The sequence below is a fragment of the Crocuta crocuta genome, unplaced genomic scaffold (genome assembly GCF_008692635.1).
Source record: "Crocuta crocuta isolate KB4526 unplaced genomic scaffold, BGI_CrCroc_1.0 scaffold258, whole genome shotgun sequence".
Lineage (NCBI taxonomy): Eukaryota > Metazoa > Chordata > Mammalia > Carnivora > Hyaenidae > Crocuta > Crocuta crocuta.
In genome coordinates, this window is record NW_027532842.1 from 3,748,345 (window position 1) to 3,764,264 (window position 15,920).

General features: G+C 47.2%; 1 pseudogene; it reads right to left on the reverse strand.

Annotated features, from left to right (window-relative positions):
- Positions 1-2,330: 2,330 nt before the first annotated feature.
- Positions 2,331-12,319, reverse strand: LOC144216131 (large ribosomal subunit protein uL30 pseudogene; annotated as a pseudogene).
- Positions 12,320-15,920: the final 3,601 nt, after the last annotated feature.

The following is a 15,920-nucleotide window of genomic DNA, read 5'->3' on the forward strand; positions in this document are numbered from 1 at the left end:
TGTGCTTACAGCAGAGGGCCCGATGTGGGGCTCAAACCCACAATCCATGAGATCATGACCTGAGTTGAAGTCTGATGCCCAACTGACTGAACCACTTACACCCATATTCGTTGATCAAAAATAATTTTTTTAAGTTTATTTATTTTGAGAGAGAGAGCGCGCGCAAGTGGGGATGGGCAGAGAGGGAGGGAGAGAGAATCCCAAGCAGGCTCCTGCACTGTGAGCACAGAGCCCGACATGGGGCTCAAACTCACGAACCATGAGCTCATGACCTGAGCCAAAACCAAGAGTTGGACGCTCAACACACTGAGGCACCCCTGAGTTTTTTAATTATCATATAATCATCATCATTCTTTTTATGCTCTGCGGTTCACTGCTAAAATTCACCATCTTAGCATTGAATTCCTTGAGCATTTAATCACGATTATTTAAAGATGTGTATTTGAGCCCTCCACTACGTGCCTGGGTCTCTTGTGGGTCGGTGTTTGTGGTCTGGGTGTGGAGAAGGCCACGGCTGTGGTCTCTCTCAGATTACACGTAATCCTGGGGCACCTGGGTGGCTTAGTCGGTTAAGCGTCCGACTTTCGCTTAGGTCATGATCTCGTGGTTCGTGGGTTTGAGCCCCGCGTCGGGCTCTGTGCTGAATTCCAGCTCAGAGCCTGGAGCCTGTTTCGGAGTCTGTGTCTCCCTCTCTCTCTGACCCTCCCCTGCTCACGCTGTCTCTCTCTCTCTCTCCTAGAAATAAATAAAAAATTAAAAAAATATATGATTACACGTAATCCCTCCAGCCAAGAGCACCAACAGGCCTTACGGCCTGTGCGATTTCAAGTCTCTTAGGCGCACGATTTCTTCTCATATCATACTCATATGGTTTCCTACCGGCTTATATTTTCAGAACTCGTTGTCATTTTGGTTGCCAGGGACCAACCTGAAGCACGGAGCAGCTAGAAGGTTTTGTCTAATTTCACACGGCAATCGGTGACTCAGTGGGCACTCGCTAATTTTTCTACAGCTCAGTGTGTCAAAGCCCATCCTGCACCCGGAGAGCTGGCGTCAGGCCTGGGCTATTATTCTCTCTGCACAAACACATGGCCCGCTCTTGCTTTACCAGAGGTTTCCACCAGGACTTTGCACCTGGCGTGAGCGAGGCAGAGGTGTACGGGACCCCAGAGACTTCACGCCAGCGTTGGTGATGGAGGTTGTCACCCTGATTCTGAGCCAGCAGCAGGAGCCGTGAGGTGCCTGCCAGATTTGTCCCCGTGCATGAATTCAGCTGTCCTTTTTGTCACCTGACCTGGTCCCTTGGTTCCCTTTCGATTCTGTGAGTTATCTGATACCCTTTCAGTCCATTCCTGTTCTGCGGAAACTAACCAGAGTGGGCTTTACTGTTTGCAGCCACGGTCATGACTGATTCAGTGACCAAGTTCAGTTGAGAACTAGAGGGGGCCACGTGGCTACTCGGTCCTTGGCTGCAGACTCAGCTGAGAGATGGCCGGGTTTCAGACCCCGGAACCTGGCGTGACTCACTCTCCTGCCCAGGGAGCTTCCGAGGGATGCTGACCGTGCTTCAGGGTACTCACCAAATTGCGTGCAATTTCCCCGAAAATGTAAAATAATAATTTAGGCTCTTTAACAGGCTTGAAAGGACTCATTAGGGAGAGAACAATGGGAAACAAATTAGGGAGAGAACAATGCGTGGAACGTGGTTGACACAGACGGAGGCTGGCCTGGTGGGCTGTGAGCCGTGGCCTGAGCAGCATGGATGAGGGGGTGGAGTCCTCCTCCTCAGCCCCCCCCCCCCCCCCCCCCCCCCCCNAGGTCAGTGTCCTTCGGGCCCCAGGCTCCGGCCGGGGACCTGGCTCAGCTCCCGACCCTGGCCCCGGCCCTCAGCTGCACTGCACCTGTCTGGCTACCCCATAAAGAGTGCTAAACTCGGGCTCCACTGCTCGGCGGATTGGTGACTGCGATATTCAATGCAGACGCCACTGTTGTGACTCTCCATCCAGACTGTGAGTGTCAGGAGCACAGGGCCAATTCTTGCGTCTCTTCGTATGCCGAGCACACGGTAGGTTTTAGTAACTGTTATTTGGCAGTGGTGTGATTGGCTGCTTTCTCCTCTTTGCTAACTCTTGCTTCCAAATCGCCATGTTACTGGGCGGGTGGATTCCACTGGAAAAGTCCATGTGAGGTCAGGATGTTGCTTCCTGTCGGAAGCTCTGAGGCTGGGGATGGCAGGGAGAGGAGGGACGGGCACTCTTGTCCTTTCTCTTTCTATAAGGCCAGTCCCTGGCTTCACGCTGCCACATACATGTCATGGCCACCTTTGCCATCTACTTGATGGTCTGCACGTTGATGGAGTACTTTGAAGATTTGAGCACATGCCCCATGTAGTCCAGATGCAAGCCGGGGGCGTTCTCCCACCTGTGCCCCCGTATTCGCATAAGCGTGGGCTTCTCATTCAGCTTTTCCATCCCGGTACCTTTAATGCCAGCGGAGACTGCATATAAACCATTAGTCTCCTCACAGCTTCCCCACCTTCACTCTTGCCCAAGGTTGCTATTTAAAGCATAAGTCAGATCAAATAGCCCCATTGTTGATAGATTTTGCAAGGCTTCCCTTCATACCCGTGCTCTTTGCCATGGTTTTTTATAAAAGCCCCCAGAGGCTGGCTTCTTTCTACCTCTCTGTTGCCATTTTATGCCTTTTACCTCCTTGCTCATGACTGTCCAGCCACACTGACCTCCTTTCTACCTTTTGAACTCTTCAGACCTCAGGCCCTTTGCACTTGCTGTTTTCCATGCCTAGTGTTTTCTAACATGACCCTCAGGTCATCTCACATCTTGTTGCTTTTTGCTGTAGTTCAGATCTCGGCCAAATGTCACCTCTTCCCCGACTATTTGTCTAATTCAGCCATCCCTTCTTCCAGTCACTGTCTATACTCTGCTCAGTTTTATTTTTTTTACAGCACTTACCTTTTCCTAAAATTGTCTTATTCGTTTATTTACATATCTAGAGCCATGTCTGGCACATAGCTATTCATTGGTAAAATTTTGTTAGGTAAAAGAATCAAGGAAAAGACTAGTGGGAAATGTTTTTAATGTCTATAGCCACATTTAAAAAAATTAACATGAAATAGTCAGCCCACTTGAAAACATTTATGATAGGGGCACCTGGGTGGCTCAGTCAGTTAAGCGTCCGACTTTGGCTCAGGTCATGATCTCATGGTCCATGAGTTCGAGCCCCGCATCGGACTCTGTGCTGACAGCCCAGAGCCAGGAGTCTGCTTCAGATTCCATGTCTCCCTCTCTCTCTGCCCCTCCCCCACGCACACTCTGTCTCTCTAAAATAAATAAACATTAAAAAAAATTTTAAAAAGAGAAAACATTTATGTTAGTGTACTATAAAGATATAACTTAAATTACCTACGGAGTGAAAAGGCTTAGTATATGACAAACTGAGAAAATTAATTATTGAACAAATTAACGAATTCACTATTGAATGAATGAATGAGAATTTAATGCTCCAGGAAAGTGCACTATTTTTATCCTGTGGCATCTTGCACCTCCTAGCACACTCTGGGTACACAGATCCAAGAAGAACACGATCTCGTGCACTTGAAGGGAACATGATGCTCTGTCAGTTTCTCTCCTCCTTATGGAGAAGGAAGAATTTTCTGAGTCACAGAATGCTTCCCAAAGCCAAAACAAACAAGACTTTCAGATTGTTTTCTCCTTGGGATTTCACACCCCTCTATGAGTTCAGATGATTGAGAACGAGGTTCATGGTCATTATCATCAGCAATCCAGACTTCGCAGAGAACCGAAGGAACAAAACTCCAGCCCCGGCAAAAGCATTCATGGTGATCCCTCCCTTCCCAAGTGAGCAAATCTGGAGGCCCCCAGTGAGTTTTCTAGCTGGCTCTCCATCTCCTGCACTGAATCAGCTGCCTTTAGGATTACGTTCAAGAAAATTACACCTTCCAGGCTGATTGGTCCCTTGCACTCAACATCCTTTGGGCGGTCCTTCCTCCCAGGCATATGTTCAAGAAATCTCTCCATGCAGATTACATGTTAAATAGAATCAGACAAGAAAAATGTTGGGGGGAAAATCAGTTTGTGTCCTTAATCAACTGGAAATGCCCCTTATCCCATTAGTTAGATGCAGTCTTTCTCAATTTGCAACTTCTCACTTACAGACTTTTATAGCTTTTTGGAGACAATTTTCTATGGGTCTTTTGCATCTAAAAACATTTATTTATTATTGAGAGAGAGGGAGAGCACACACACAAGCAGGAGAGGGGCAGAGAGAGAGAGAGAGAGAGGGAAGGAGAGAGAATCCCAAGCAGGCTCTGCACTGACAATGCAGAGCCTGAAGTGGGGCTCTATCTCAAGAACCTGTGAGATCGTGACCTGAGCCAAAGCCAAGGGTCAGGTGCTCAACCAACTGAGCCACCCAGGTGCCCCAGTCTTTTGCATTTTTGTGTGTCTTATTAGCAGAGGCAATGATGGTCTTTGTCCTGGATGAGTTTTCAAGGATGTTTATAGAGCAAACAACTTTGAAAGGTAGAAAAAGTTGGGGGAGGCACAAAGATATTTTTCCTGACTAGTGTAATAAAGATAATGTCTCTCTCCAGGGCCAAGTTTGGGCAGATTTGTCAGGAACCTCTTATAGGATTGAGGGTTTCCCAGCTAAGGGTTTCCCAACTTATTATTCCCTCTGCTAATAAGACACACAAAAATGCAAAAGACTGGGGCACCTGGGTGGCTCAGTTGGTTGAGCACCTGACCCTTGGCTTTGGCTCAGGTCACGATCTCACAGGTTCTTGAGATAGAGCCCCACTTCAGGCTCTGCATTGTCAGTGCAGAGCCTGCTTGGGATTCTCTCTCCCTCCCTCTCTCTCTCTCTGCCCCTCTCTTGCTTGTGTGTGTGCTCTCCCTCTCTCCCAATAACAAATAAATATTTTTAGATGCAAAGACACACTGTGCATTCACCACCCACTGGATTGCTCCACAGTGCCCTATGAACTTGAGGGTATGTGCAGAGGAAGATGTACTAGGAGTAATAACATCCTTTGTCTCTGACCCAAGTCTCGTGTCTTCTACCCACATCCGTAGAACTGTGACAGCTAATTTAATGGGAAAGCAAGAAAAATCTCAGACCCTTCTGGACATTCCTCTGGTCTATATGCTGTAGCTTAACTGTAAGTATATATCATTAGTATACATTACACCTAAAATTGCACTGAATTTCAAGTAAACATGTCTTGTCTCCTCAAGGGCAAGCAGGTGGCACTCTCCAGGTCATCTAATAAATATGGACTATGCGGTAAGTGCACCGTATCTCCTTGCTGTCATTTCATCCTGTGGAGGGCCCGCTTTGGGTATGTGCCTCTGCTATGTCCACAAAGACCACCACCGAGCGTCGACTCTTCGGTGGTGGTAGTGGTGGAGCTCCCAGTTATTAGAGGTCTCCACAGCTAACCTTGGGCCATGTCTTCCACTGCCTGGTGCCGTTCCCCAGCTCCCAGTGGTCCCGACAGTGCCGGGGGAGTAGCAGGAGGAGGCTATGACTAAGAACAGACCCAGATGAATAGAATGGGGGCCCTAGGGCAGAAGTCAATGAGGGAAATACTGAAAACATCAAATCCCAGCTCCAAGCAGACGGCTTATGTCCAGAAGTCAAAGAGGCCACGCTGCCTGGGAAACAGAAACTCATTACCCTGGGTATCAAGAATACCAGGAAGAGGAGACCTGGGATTAAGGCCAATATCCATTCCAGGCTGTCCCTTGGCAGGAGACGTAGAGCTGCAGTGAAACAGAAATGAACCAACATAAGGAAAACACCAAACCCATCTCTGAATCAGGATTTGGCAACTTCTCCTTCCTCTTCTCATTGTGTTATGCTCTATGATGCTATAGATAGAAGAGGCAATAATCATGATTTTATAAAAACAAAACAAAACCCCAAAACTGCTACCAAATGTAACTCTTGTGAGCAGAGAGGGCCAAGCAAGCAGAGGAATGGGCCTGGAGTCTAGAGCCAGAAGCTACTGAGCGTGGCTCTTGGCTCTGCCACCTATGAACAGAGGGGACTCTTTTCCTCACTTATTTTTTTTTTAATGTTTTATTTATTTCTAGGAGAGAGAGAGAGAGAGAGAGAGAGACAGCGTGAGCAGGGGAGGGTCAGAGAGAGAGGGAGTCACAGACTGAAACAGGCTCCAGGCTCTGAGCTGGCAGTCAGCACAGAGCCCGACGTGGGCCCGAACCCACGAACCGCGAGATCATGACCTAAGCGAAAGTCGGACGCTTAACCGACTAAGCCACCCAGGCGCCCCTTTTCCTCACTTATTAAAAGGGGGTGAAAACATGACACTAGTCATTGTGTGTGTGAGAGCTCTCGGCAACTGGGGTGCCAAAGTGGGCATATTGCAGAAGGCTCAGGGGAGGTGGAAGGAGGGGAAAGTTATCCTTCAAGTGGGCTGCCGAGGACACTAATGAAGTCCCCTTCTAAAAGTCCTTCCCCAGAGGTGAGATCCCGCACTTCCTGGCTTGCAGTCACAGTAATATTAATAGCAAAAGCCCTTATTTAATAGGTGTGTATAAGTCAGCTGTCTCACACGTATGTGTTGTTATTTCTAGTCTTGAATCATTTTGACATTTGTAATATTTACAACAACTCTGAACTATTCTCATACTTCAAATGAAGAAGCTGGTTCTCAAGAAACCTGCAACGCATGGTCAAGGTCATGCATAGAGCTTCGAGCTGGGAGTCGCACCCAGGAATGTCTGACCCTGAAGACGGCTGGAGAGGGGGAAGCCACAGTCCAGGGAGAGTTCTGCAGCTGCCCAGAGTGGCATCTCAGTGGAAGAACGCAGTTCTCTCCTTGGCAACCGTACAGCTAAAATTGGTACCACAGTTGGTTAGGATGAGAAGCCCTTTTCCATATGTTGTCTCTTTACCCGTCACATCCATCTTGCTGGCTGGTTTTGTTATTTGCACGGGAGGTCGTGAGGCCCCCAGAGGACTGTGGCCCCAGCAGTGTCTACTAATTGATGCAGAGGGCAATCGAGAAGCTCTGCTCGGGTGGGTACCATGACATGGCCGGTCACATAGATGGGGGTGGACAAGTACCCCAGGGAGGACTCAACCTCAAGTTGTGCCAGATATGTCCTGTAGGCTTCGTCTGGTCTGGCCCTGCCCCTCTCCCCCAGCTGGACTTGGCTAGTGAACCATGGTAGCCTGTGGCTTGGACCCCTCGACATAACAGGCGTAAGGTCCAGGCTCCAGGTAGACTGGAGGGTAACCTGAGGGTCCCAAGGCATGGTTGTGGAATAGGACCCCAGAAGTACCAACTTCTGACCTAATCCTTTTCATTCTTCAGGAGGCTCTAGGCCTGCCCCCAGTCCAGGGAAGGGCTCAGAAGTTATCCAAGGCCACCTCGGAGGGAGGGCAACCTCATCCGCTGGCTCTCAGAGCCTGGGAGCTATGCATTATTATTCTCACCATGCAGCCTGAGAGCCTGAGGTTTGGAGAGGTTATCTTGCCTCGCTCTTCCCTTGCCCACAGTGCGGTCAGCACTTCGGGCACTGGCCAGGAAGGTGAGCTGATGTAAGTGGTTGATGGGAGGAGTGCCTGTTTCTGAAGTGATGGGCTTTAAAGTCTACTCCAGTGGGGGAGCTGTGTGGCTTGGTTGTGTCAGGGCAGAAGGCAAGGCTGAGTGAGAGAGGGAAGGCCTCCCGAGGCAGTGAGCGGACAGCCCGGGGAACAGAACAGGCAGATCATAGCCAGGAGCCAAATGGTGCAACTTTACTGGCGGTAGAAGACCTGCAAGTGTGCAGTGGGTCACGCCAGTCTTTCCTGGAGTGAGAGAGCCCAGGGGATGGATGGAGTCATGGGCAAGTGCGTTCCCACAGATGGGGAAGGACGCGGAGGCTGGACCATTGGCCCACACGTGGACGGGCTGGGCGTCTGTGAGAAATGTGCTCAAAGTTCCCTGAGAACTGTAGTTTTAGCTTTGCCCACTAGAATTGCTGGAGCAGCTTTAAACATACTGGTTTAAACATCCTTGGATCTTACTGCAGAAATTCAGGTGCAGTCAGTCTGGGTCGTGAGCTGGGCATTGGTAGTTTTAAAAGCTCCCGTGGTGGTTCTGATATGCAGCCAAGGTTGCGAACCACTGGCTCAGAGAGGGAAGGTAATTGTACACGTCCCAGCCTGGACGAAGGGTAAGAGAAGGACATGAATGGCATGGCAGAACTTACATGATGCAATCTGTGGGTTCTTAAAACAGGAATTAGATTTTCTAAACTAAATCTATTAACATACTCCACAGATATCTTAAAGCAGCCCTGTGATGGACAAGGTTGACCAATCACCTAAGACACTGCTTTAGTATGAAGAGATTTGCATTCATCAGTCTTTGTCATGACAAAGTGAGGGACCGTTGGATGCCAGGGTTTAGGATTGCGGGACCAGGCTTCAGCTCAGCCAGAACAGTACCTAAACTCATGTGCGAAATAAGTTTGTTTGAAATGCAAATTTCCCCTCTCTGGGCCTAAAGACTTGAAGGCACTAATGTTTGTCTGGCAAACCAACAAACTCCCCAGGTGATTATGTGACAAATATGATCTGTGGCCCCACATTGAGAAATGCTGATTTAGGGACAGGGGATGAAGGCAAATGTATTTGGTTTTATTAAGAGCACTCTCAGCCTTCCTATCAGCATCCGGTGCGAAGAGTATTCACAGTTTAATGGAAGCTGGAGGGAGGAAGATCAGTTCCTAGTGGTGCAATCTCAGGGTTTGCCTGGAGTGAGTGCAGAGGGTGTCCAGTAGGTGTGTTCTCACATATCACAAAACTGATGCAGGCACCTCCATGCATAGCTTCAGCCCGTAGGCAGCCTCACATCTGGAACGCTGTCAGAAATGCTGAGAGCCTTCCAGAACCTTCCACCTGAGGTTGGGAGGGCATGGGGCAGCTGGAATCCTGACTCATCTTTGCTTGGGGTCCCCCGTGGTCTGAGAGGGAAGCTTCAAAGATGGTTGCCTAGGAGTTTTACCAGAAGTACATCGTATAGTTGGGTTACTCCATGAATACTCCCTCATCNCCCCCGTGGTCTGAGAGGGAAGCTTCAAAGATGGAGGGTTGCCTAGGAGTTTTACCAGAAGTACATCGTATAGTTGGGTTACTCCATGAATACTCCCTCATCATAGCCTGGGTTTCCAACCGACTAAAATAGTGAGGATGGGTTCAGCTGCCCTCCGGGACAATAGAAAAATAGGCCCATGTTAAACAAAAGCAGAGACAAATCTGCTTCAGGGAAGAGTCATCTTGTTTTCAGATGTTCATCTTGGTTTCAGATGTTCGTTTCATTGTTTCACTGGGTGATCGTTAACCACTCTAACTATGGGGAGAGAGCACTTATCACACATGACCCTGGGCAAAAAAAATTCAGGACTAAAGGGAAGGGACACAGAAGAACGATAATGGGATTCAGGAAGGGGGCTAGGTAGCCAACCCCACTCAAAGTCTTGGACGTGGTTCCTCTTGGCATCTTACTTTTCCTTCACTGAAAGGAATCATGCCCGCTGTTTCTGCACCATTGGAGGTTAAATAGACCATGTTGTCCTCCAGCCAACCATTTTAGCTGCAAAGAATGGAGATCAGAAGACCTTTGCTGATGCTACAACCCTTGTTGAAAGATCGAGAGACCATAACAAAGCAACACCATCTCCTTATGAGCAAACCGTGGCTCTCAAGAGGAGTGGAAGTAATGAAGCAGCAGTAGGAAGAAATTCAAGAACTGAATGGAGACTCAAGATATTGGCCAAGGCACAGCAGAGGTCAGACAGAGACGGGCAGCAAGAACACAAAGAACTTCGTATATCACTGGAGGCACATCAGGAGGCTTTGGGACTTACAAGGAGCAAGTACTGACAGCAAATGTTCAGGTTGCTAATGGCTACTCAAAAGGGTGACCTTGGTGTCATAATGAAATTTAACGAGCATCATTCTAAGGTATTATGAGCCCAGGCTGACCAGGTAACGGAAGTTGCAGCAGTAATGAGGACAGCCATTGAGACTGGGGAACATCAGGGTTGCATGAAGTAGGGAAGAAAAAAATGTCAGCTTAAACAGGCAATCAAGGATTTAAGAGAAATCCTTCACACTCAAGATCCAAGTTTTAGCCTCGTAAAAGATGGTGTAAGAAAGTACACTCTTTGTTAAGTGTCAATTCTTGTCTGAGCCTGAGACAAGCTGGACATATCTGTGACATGGTTCCAAAAGAGCCCTGCGGCTGGCCAGCTAATTAATGGAAATAATGGATTAATTAATGGAATAATAATGAATGATAAGAAATCACCCTCTGAATCATTTATTACTTTTAGATTATGTATAATACACTGGCAAATGGCATTTTTAAAGAGTTGTTTCTGAAAATGCAAACTAAACAAACTTATTAAAATATAAATAAAAATTTTAAAATATTTATTTTTGAAAGAGGAAGAGAGACAAAGCACGAGTGAGGGAGGGGTTACACAGAATTGGAAGCAGGCTCCAGGCTCTGAGCTAGTTGTCAGCACAGAGCCCAATGTGGGGCTCAAACTCATGAGCCATGAGATCATGACCTGATCTGAAGTCGGATGCTTAAATGACTGAGCAACCCAGGCGCCTCGAATTGAAAAATAATTCAACAGGTGCATCGATGAGAAGTTCTCATGATGATATCATAGGCTAACTCTGTGTTTACTTACTGAGGAATTGCTGCTTTCCAAAGTGGCTGCACCATTTTACATTCCCATCAGCATTGTAGGAGGGTTTCAATCTCTCCACATTCTTGCTATGGTCTTTTTTTAAATTATTATTATTATAACCATCCTATTAAGTGTGAAGTGGTACCTCATAAGGTTATGGTTAGCATTTCCCTAATGATTAATAATAGTATGCATCTTTTCATGTGTATATTGACCTTTAAATATCTTCTTGGGAGAGATGTCTGTTCATATCCTCTGCCCATTTTTAAAGTGGCATACGATTTTGATGATACAAATTCATCTTCTTGTTGTTGAGTTGTAAGGATTCTTTACATATTCTGGAGACAAGTCCCTTAACAAGGGATTTGCAAGTATTGTCTCTGAGTCTATGTGTTGTCTTTTTTTCTCTCTCTCTTCTGTCTGATTCTATTTCAAGTTCTTTCCAAAACAAGGCCCTAGAAACCCCCAGCTTCCAAGTATACCCCTGGGCTTGGCCCACTGCTGTCTTGAGTTCATGTTTGGCTGTTCATTCACCAACATTAAACCTGAAGATAGAAGATGTGACCAAACAGAACCCCTTTGCTGATTTCAGAGGTGCCAGTGGCAGGCAATATGGAAAACACGCTGGAACTTTCCCTTGGAGCTGGGCTGTGAGGGGCAGTCAATGGAAGATGATGCTGGGAACATCATCATCTTTTCCCTGACCATTCCCTGCAGCTTCTGAAGACATAGCAGAAAACAATATTCTTTGAAGATACAGTATAAGAATTCCCCAAAGAAGAAATGCATGCTTCAAACTCACTGTGTTTCAGAAAATCTGGGTTTAGTTCAGCTGCCGAATTGTGGTGTTCACCCTGACAGCCAGGGGAGCCCATCGCCTTGAGGAAGCCCACTCTATTCTCTAGAGCATGATGGGCCACTGAGAGATGGAAACGGTGCAAGAGCCCTTGTGGTTACCTAGAAACTTTTCCTTGAAAAGGCAACTTCACGAATGAGGTTTTCTAAACAACTAACACCAACTTCTCCAGGGGACTCCTCCATCACTATTATCTATCAGAGAGATGCTCTCATTCTTGACCTTGGCCTGCTTATGTTTCAAGACGAGTTCTCAGACAGACTTCAGACTTGGAAAGCCCCGGGTCACATAAGGTTCGACTATATGTAGCATTGTTATGGTCTCAGGAATCGCTTTGATGACGACATCTTGGAAAACCTTCCAGAAGAAGCCTTGCAGTGGTCCTCTGTACCGGTACAATCGCCCCATGAATCTTCTGGACACTTACAACTCAGGCCACGGGATGTTTACGTGGCACTTCCAAGACGTGAAGCTTCACTTTCAGTCAGCATCTTGGGTGCGCCATGTCACCTTGTCACCAGGAATTGTGCAGGAACCATTCCAGACGTTTCAACTTGACCCTTTTTCCTCTTCCTTCCTTCTGCTCCTTCTTTTCCAAAAGTGCCTGTTTTGCTTGAGTGGCTTTGAGGACTTGATAAGCCTTTCTTTTTCTTTTTTTCCCCCGATTTTCTGGAACCAGTGGGATCTTGTTTTTTTCCTCTTGCTTCATCGTCTTCCCCTCTTTTTACTTCTTGCCGGTATTGTTTGAAGTATAAATGTGCTTAGTTTTGATGAGGCCCAATTTACCTACTTCTTTTGTAGCTTGTGTTTTTAGTGTCATATCTAAGAAAACGTTGCCAAACCCGGGTCATTAAGACTTACCCTTGTGCTTTTTGTAAGGGTTTTATAGTTCTAGCTTGTACATTTAGGTCTATGATATCTTTTTAAAAAATCTTTAATGTTTATTTATATTTGAGAGAGAGAGAGCACGCACAAGCAGGGAAAGGGCAGAGAGAGAGGGAGACAAAATCTGAAGCAATCCAAGCTGTGAGCACAGAGCCCAACACGGGGCTTGAACTCACACACAGGCTGTGAAATCATGACCTGAGCCAAAGTCGGATGCTTAACTGACTGAGCCACCCAGGCATCCCTCTAATGATCTCTTTTTTTTTTTTAATTTTTTATAGTTTTTATTTTTATTTTTGACACAGAGAAAGACGGAGCATGAGCAGGGGAGGGGCAGAGAGAGAGGGAGACACAGAATCTGAAACAGGCTCCAGGCTCCGAGCTGTCAGCACAGAGCCCGACACGGGGCTCGAACCCACGAACTGTGAGATCATGACCTGAGCTGAAGTCGGATGCTTAACTGACTGAGCCACCTAGGTGCCTCCCTAATGATCTCTTTTTGAGAAGCCTATTCTTTCCCCCAATGAATTATCTTGTCATCTTTGGCAAAACTAAATTGGCCATAAACGTAAGGGCTTATTTCTGGACTCTCAATTCTAGTCCATTAATGTGTCTGTCCCGACACCAGTAGAATATTGTCTGGATTACCACGGCTTTGTAGGAAGTTTTGAAATCAGGAAGCATCAGTCTTCCCAAACTGCTGTTCCTTTCATGATTTTGGCTCTTTGGGCCCATATGAATTCTAGGATCCATTTGTCAACTTCTTCAAGAAAAGCCAGCTAGGATTTTGTGTCAGTAGAGCAATTTGGGGAATATTGCTGTTTTAACGCTATTAAGTCTCAGCATCTTACCTCTGACAGATTCATTGAATACATCTATTTGTCACTAGTCACCAGTTCCCACAAGGAAGAGACAGAGCACAAATCTAGTATCTTCCTTTCTTCTCCATTCAGGTTATGACACTGGGAAGGCTATACTGCCATTGAAGCAAACAGATTGTGCTTTATTTTTAAGAGAAATTGAGAACAATTGATTGAAAATCTTCAGGCTTTTAATCATCGCCATCAATTTTTGTGGGTTTTTTGGGGCTGTTTTTGTTTTTTTAGTTCCCATCTGTATCTGAACGGTGCTAGTCATTACAGAAAGCCAGTTTTTAATGGGCAGGCTCTGATTGTCCTCAGTGGTTGACAATAAAGAATCATTGGCACCGGAAGGACAATACTGAAGACGGAAATGAGACTCTGTTTTATTTTTTTCTCCAGACACTGTGGTGTTTGTTACTCATCTGTCACAGGTCAGTGTTTGTAGCTCCCGGGAGAAAATTGCTTTTCCCTGAAAGCTCCTTGGCCGTGGATACAAATAAGCAGCCTGCTGGAGTGAGGCAGGAAACTCCCGTGGAGGAAGAACATGAGTCTGTCTCGGCCCTGCACTTGGGGGAGCAGGGGGTAAGCTGCAGACGGAGAGATAATCTACTCGCCCTGCTCCTTAACGACACAAGACTCCGAGACACAGAGGTGCGAATTTGGTTGAATTTGTAGAAGCCGCAGTTCCTAACCCCGTCTGGAGGAGTTGATGCTTTTGTCTTGGACCTGCCAATGTCCATTCAATCCAGGCACAGACTTTTCCTCCTCACATGCTTTCCTCCCCAAAGCCAACTGCCTTGTAATTCTTTTTTTAATCTTTATTCCGTTTTGAGAGAGAGGCAGAGTGTGAGCAGGGGAGGGGCAGAGAGAGAGGGAGACACAGAATCCAAAGCAGGCCCTAGGCTCTGAGCTGTCAGCACAGAGCCCGACGCGGAGCTCGAACTCACAAACTGCAAGATCATGACCTGAGCTGAAGTCGGATGCTTAACCGACTGAGCCCCCCAGGAGCCCCAAACGCCTTGTAATTCTTAGAATGGGAACTTCTTACCCAGGCTCTGCACTGGAAGCCCTCTGATCTTTCAATCTCTCAGCTGGGTAGCTGATGGTGGTGATGTTTGCAGGAAGTCCCCCCTGCGACTTACTCCAGGTCCCTCAGAGGGCTTGGCAAGGGAACAATGAGGTTGAGGTCTAATCATTAGTAAAGGGGAATAACTGTGAAGTTCCACTAACATAGACATTTTGGTTGTGCCCTTCAGCTGCTGACCAGTAACCTATGCATTGGTTGAATCAACACTTAAAAAAAAGTAATCTGCACCTTTGTTTTCATAAAACCAGGAGTTATTAGGGGAGGATCAGACTGACTACTCAGTATACAGTGAGCAATGACCAGGTACTGGGTTCCGTTCCGACCACAAGGCAACGGTGATGATACGAGAAACAGCCGCTGCCTTCATGGGCTGGTGGTTATCTAAGGCAGAGGAACTTACGGTAAAGAAGGAAGGCAGCAGAGAATCTGTGTGCGGATAGAAAGGGCTGGAAGAACACAGGCGGAGAGAGAGCTGTAGCCACACAGGTGAAGCTAGTAGGCGGAGAACTTGTCTTCACTGAGATCCTTGAACAGGGGTTCACGTAGAATATCTCACTGAATCCTCATGAGGGGAGGAGTCCCAACCTCCAAGCCAGGTTAACCGCCAAGGCTGTGCGGAAAGTTATTGGTACCATCGAATTAATTCTGGGTCACCTGACTCCAGACCCGGTGTTCCTTCCATTATGCCGCCTCCCAGAACCTTCCCCCAGCCCCTCATTTTATAAATGGTCTCTGAATGAGCTCGTGGGAAGCAGAAACCCAGACTTCCGGGGTGCTGTGTGTGGAGGTGTTTCTGTTCTTCTTCGTTGCGGGACGGAGCAAAGATGGGCTGCACGTGCACTTCTGAAAGGGAAGGAGGGACCCTGTTCCAAGGTCAGGGCCCCAGAGAGAAAGTCCTTCAGTCCTAACGGAGGAGCTCTGGACATCTCCCACTGTGCCTGGCTGGCCCCTCCCGCCTCCTCCCTGCCTCACAGACCATAGCTCTCAGGGTCTCTGCTATTTTTAAACCCTTCTTTTCTGGGCCCTTTTCATCTGACAGGTGAAGAATTGCCGTCATCTTCACACTGAATAACATTCATTATTCATTATCTGTGGTGAAAGACTCGACTTACTACCTGGGTGCTTCCTCCTAAACCACGCCAAGGAGGCACTTTTATTTTTATTTTTAATTTTTTAAAATGTTTTATTTATTTCTGAGAGAGAGAGAGAGAGACAGTGTGAGCAGGGGAGGGTCAGAGAGAGAGGGAGTCACAGAATCTGAAGACTGTTTCTAGGCTCTGAGCTGTCAGCACAGAGCCCGACGCGGGGTTCAAACCCACAAACCGTGAGATCATGACCTGAGCTGAAGTCGAATGCTTTAACTGAGCCCCCCAGGTGCCCTGAGGAGGCACTTTTAACACAGAGAGGGAAGCGTCCTGTTTTAGACCTGCAGACAGGTGACAATAAATGGAAGAGAGGCCTCGCTGTTTAGGGGG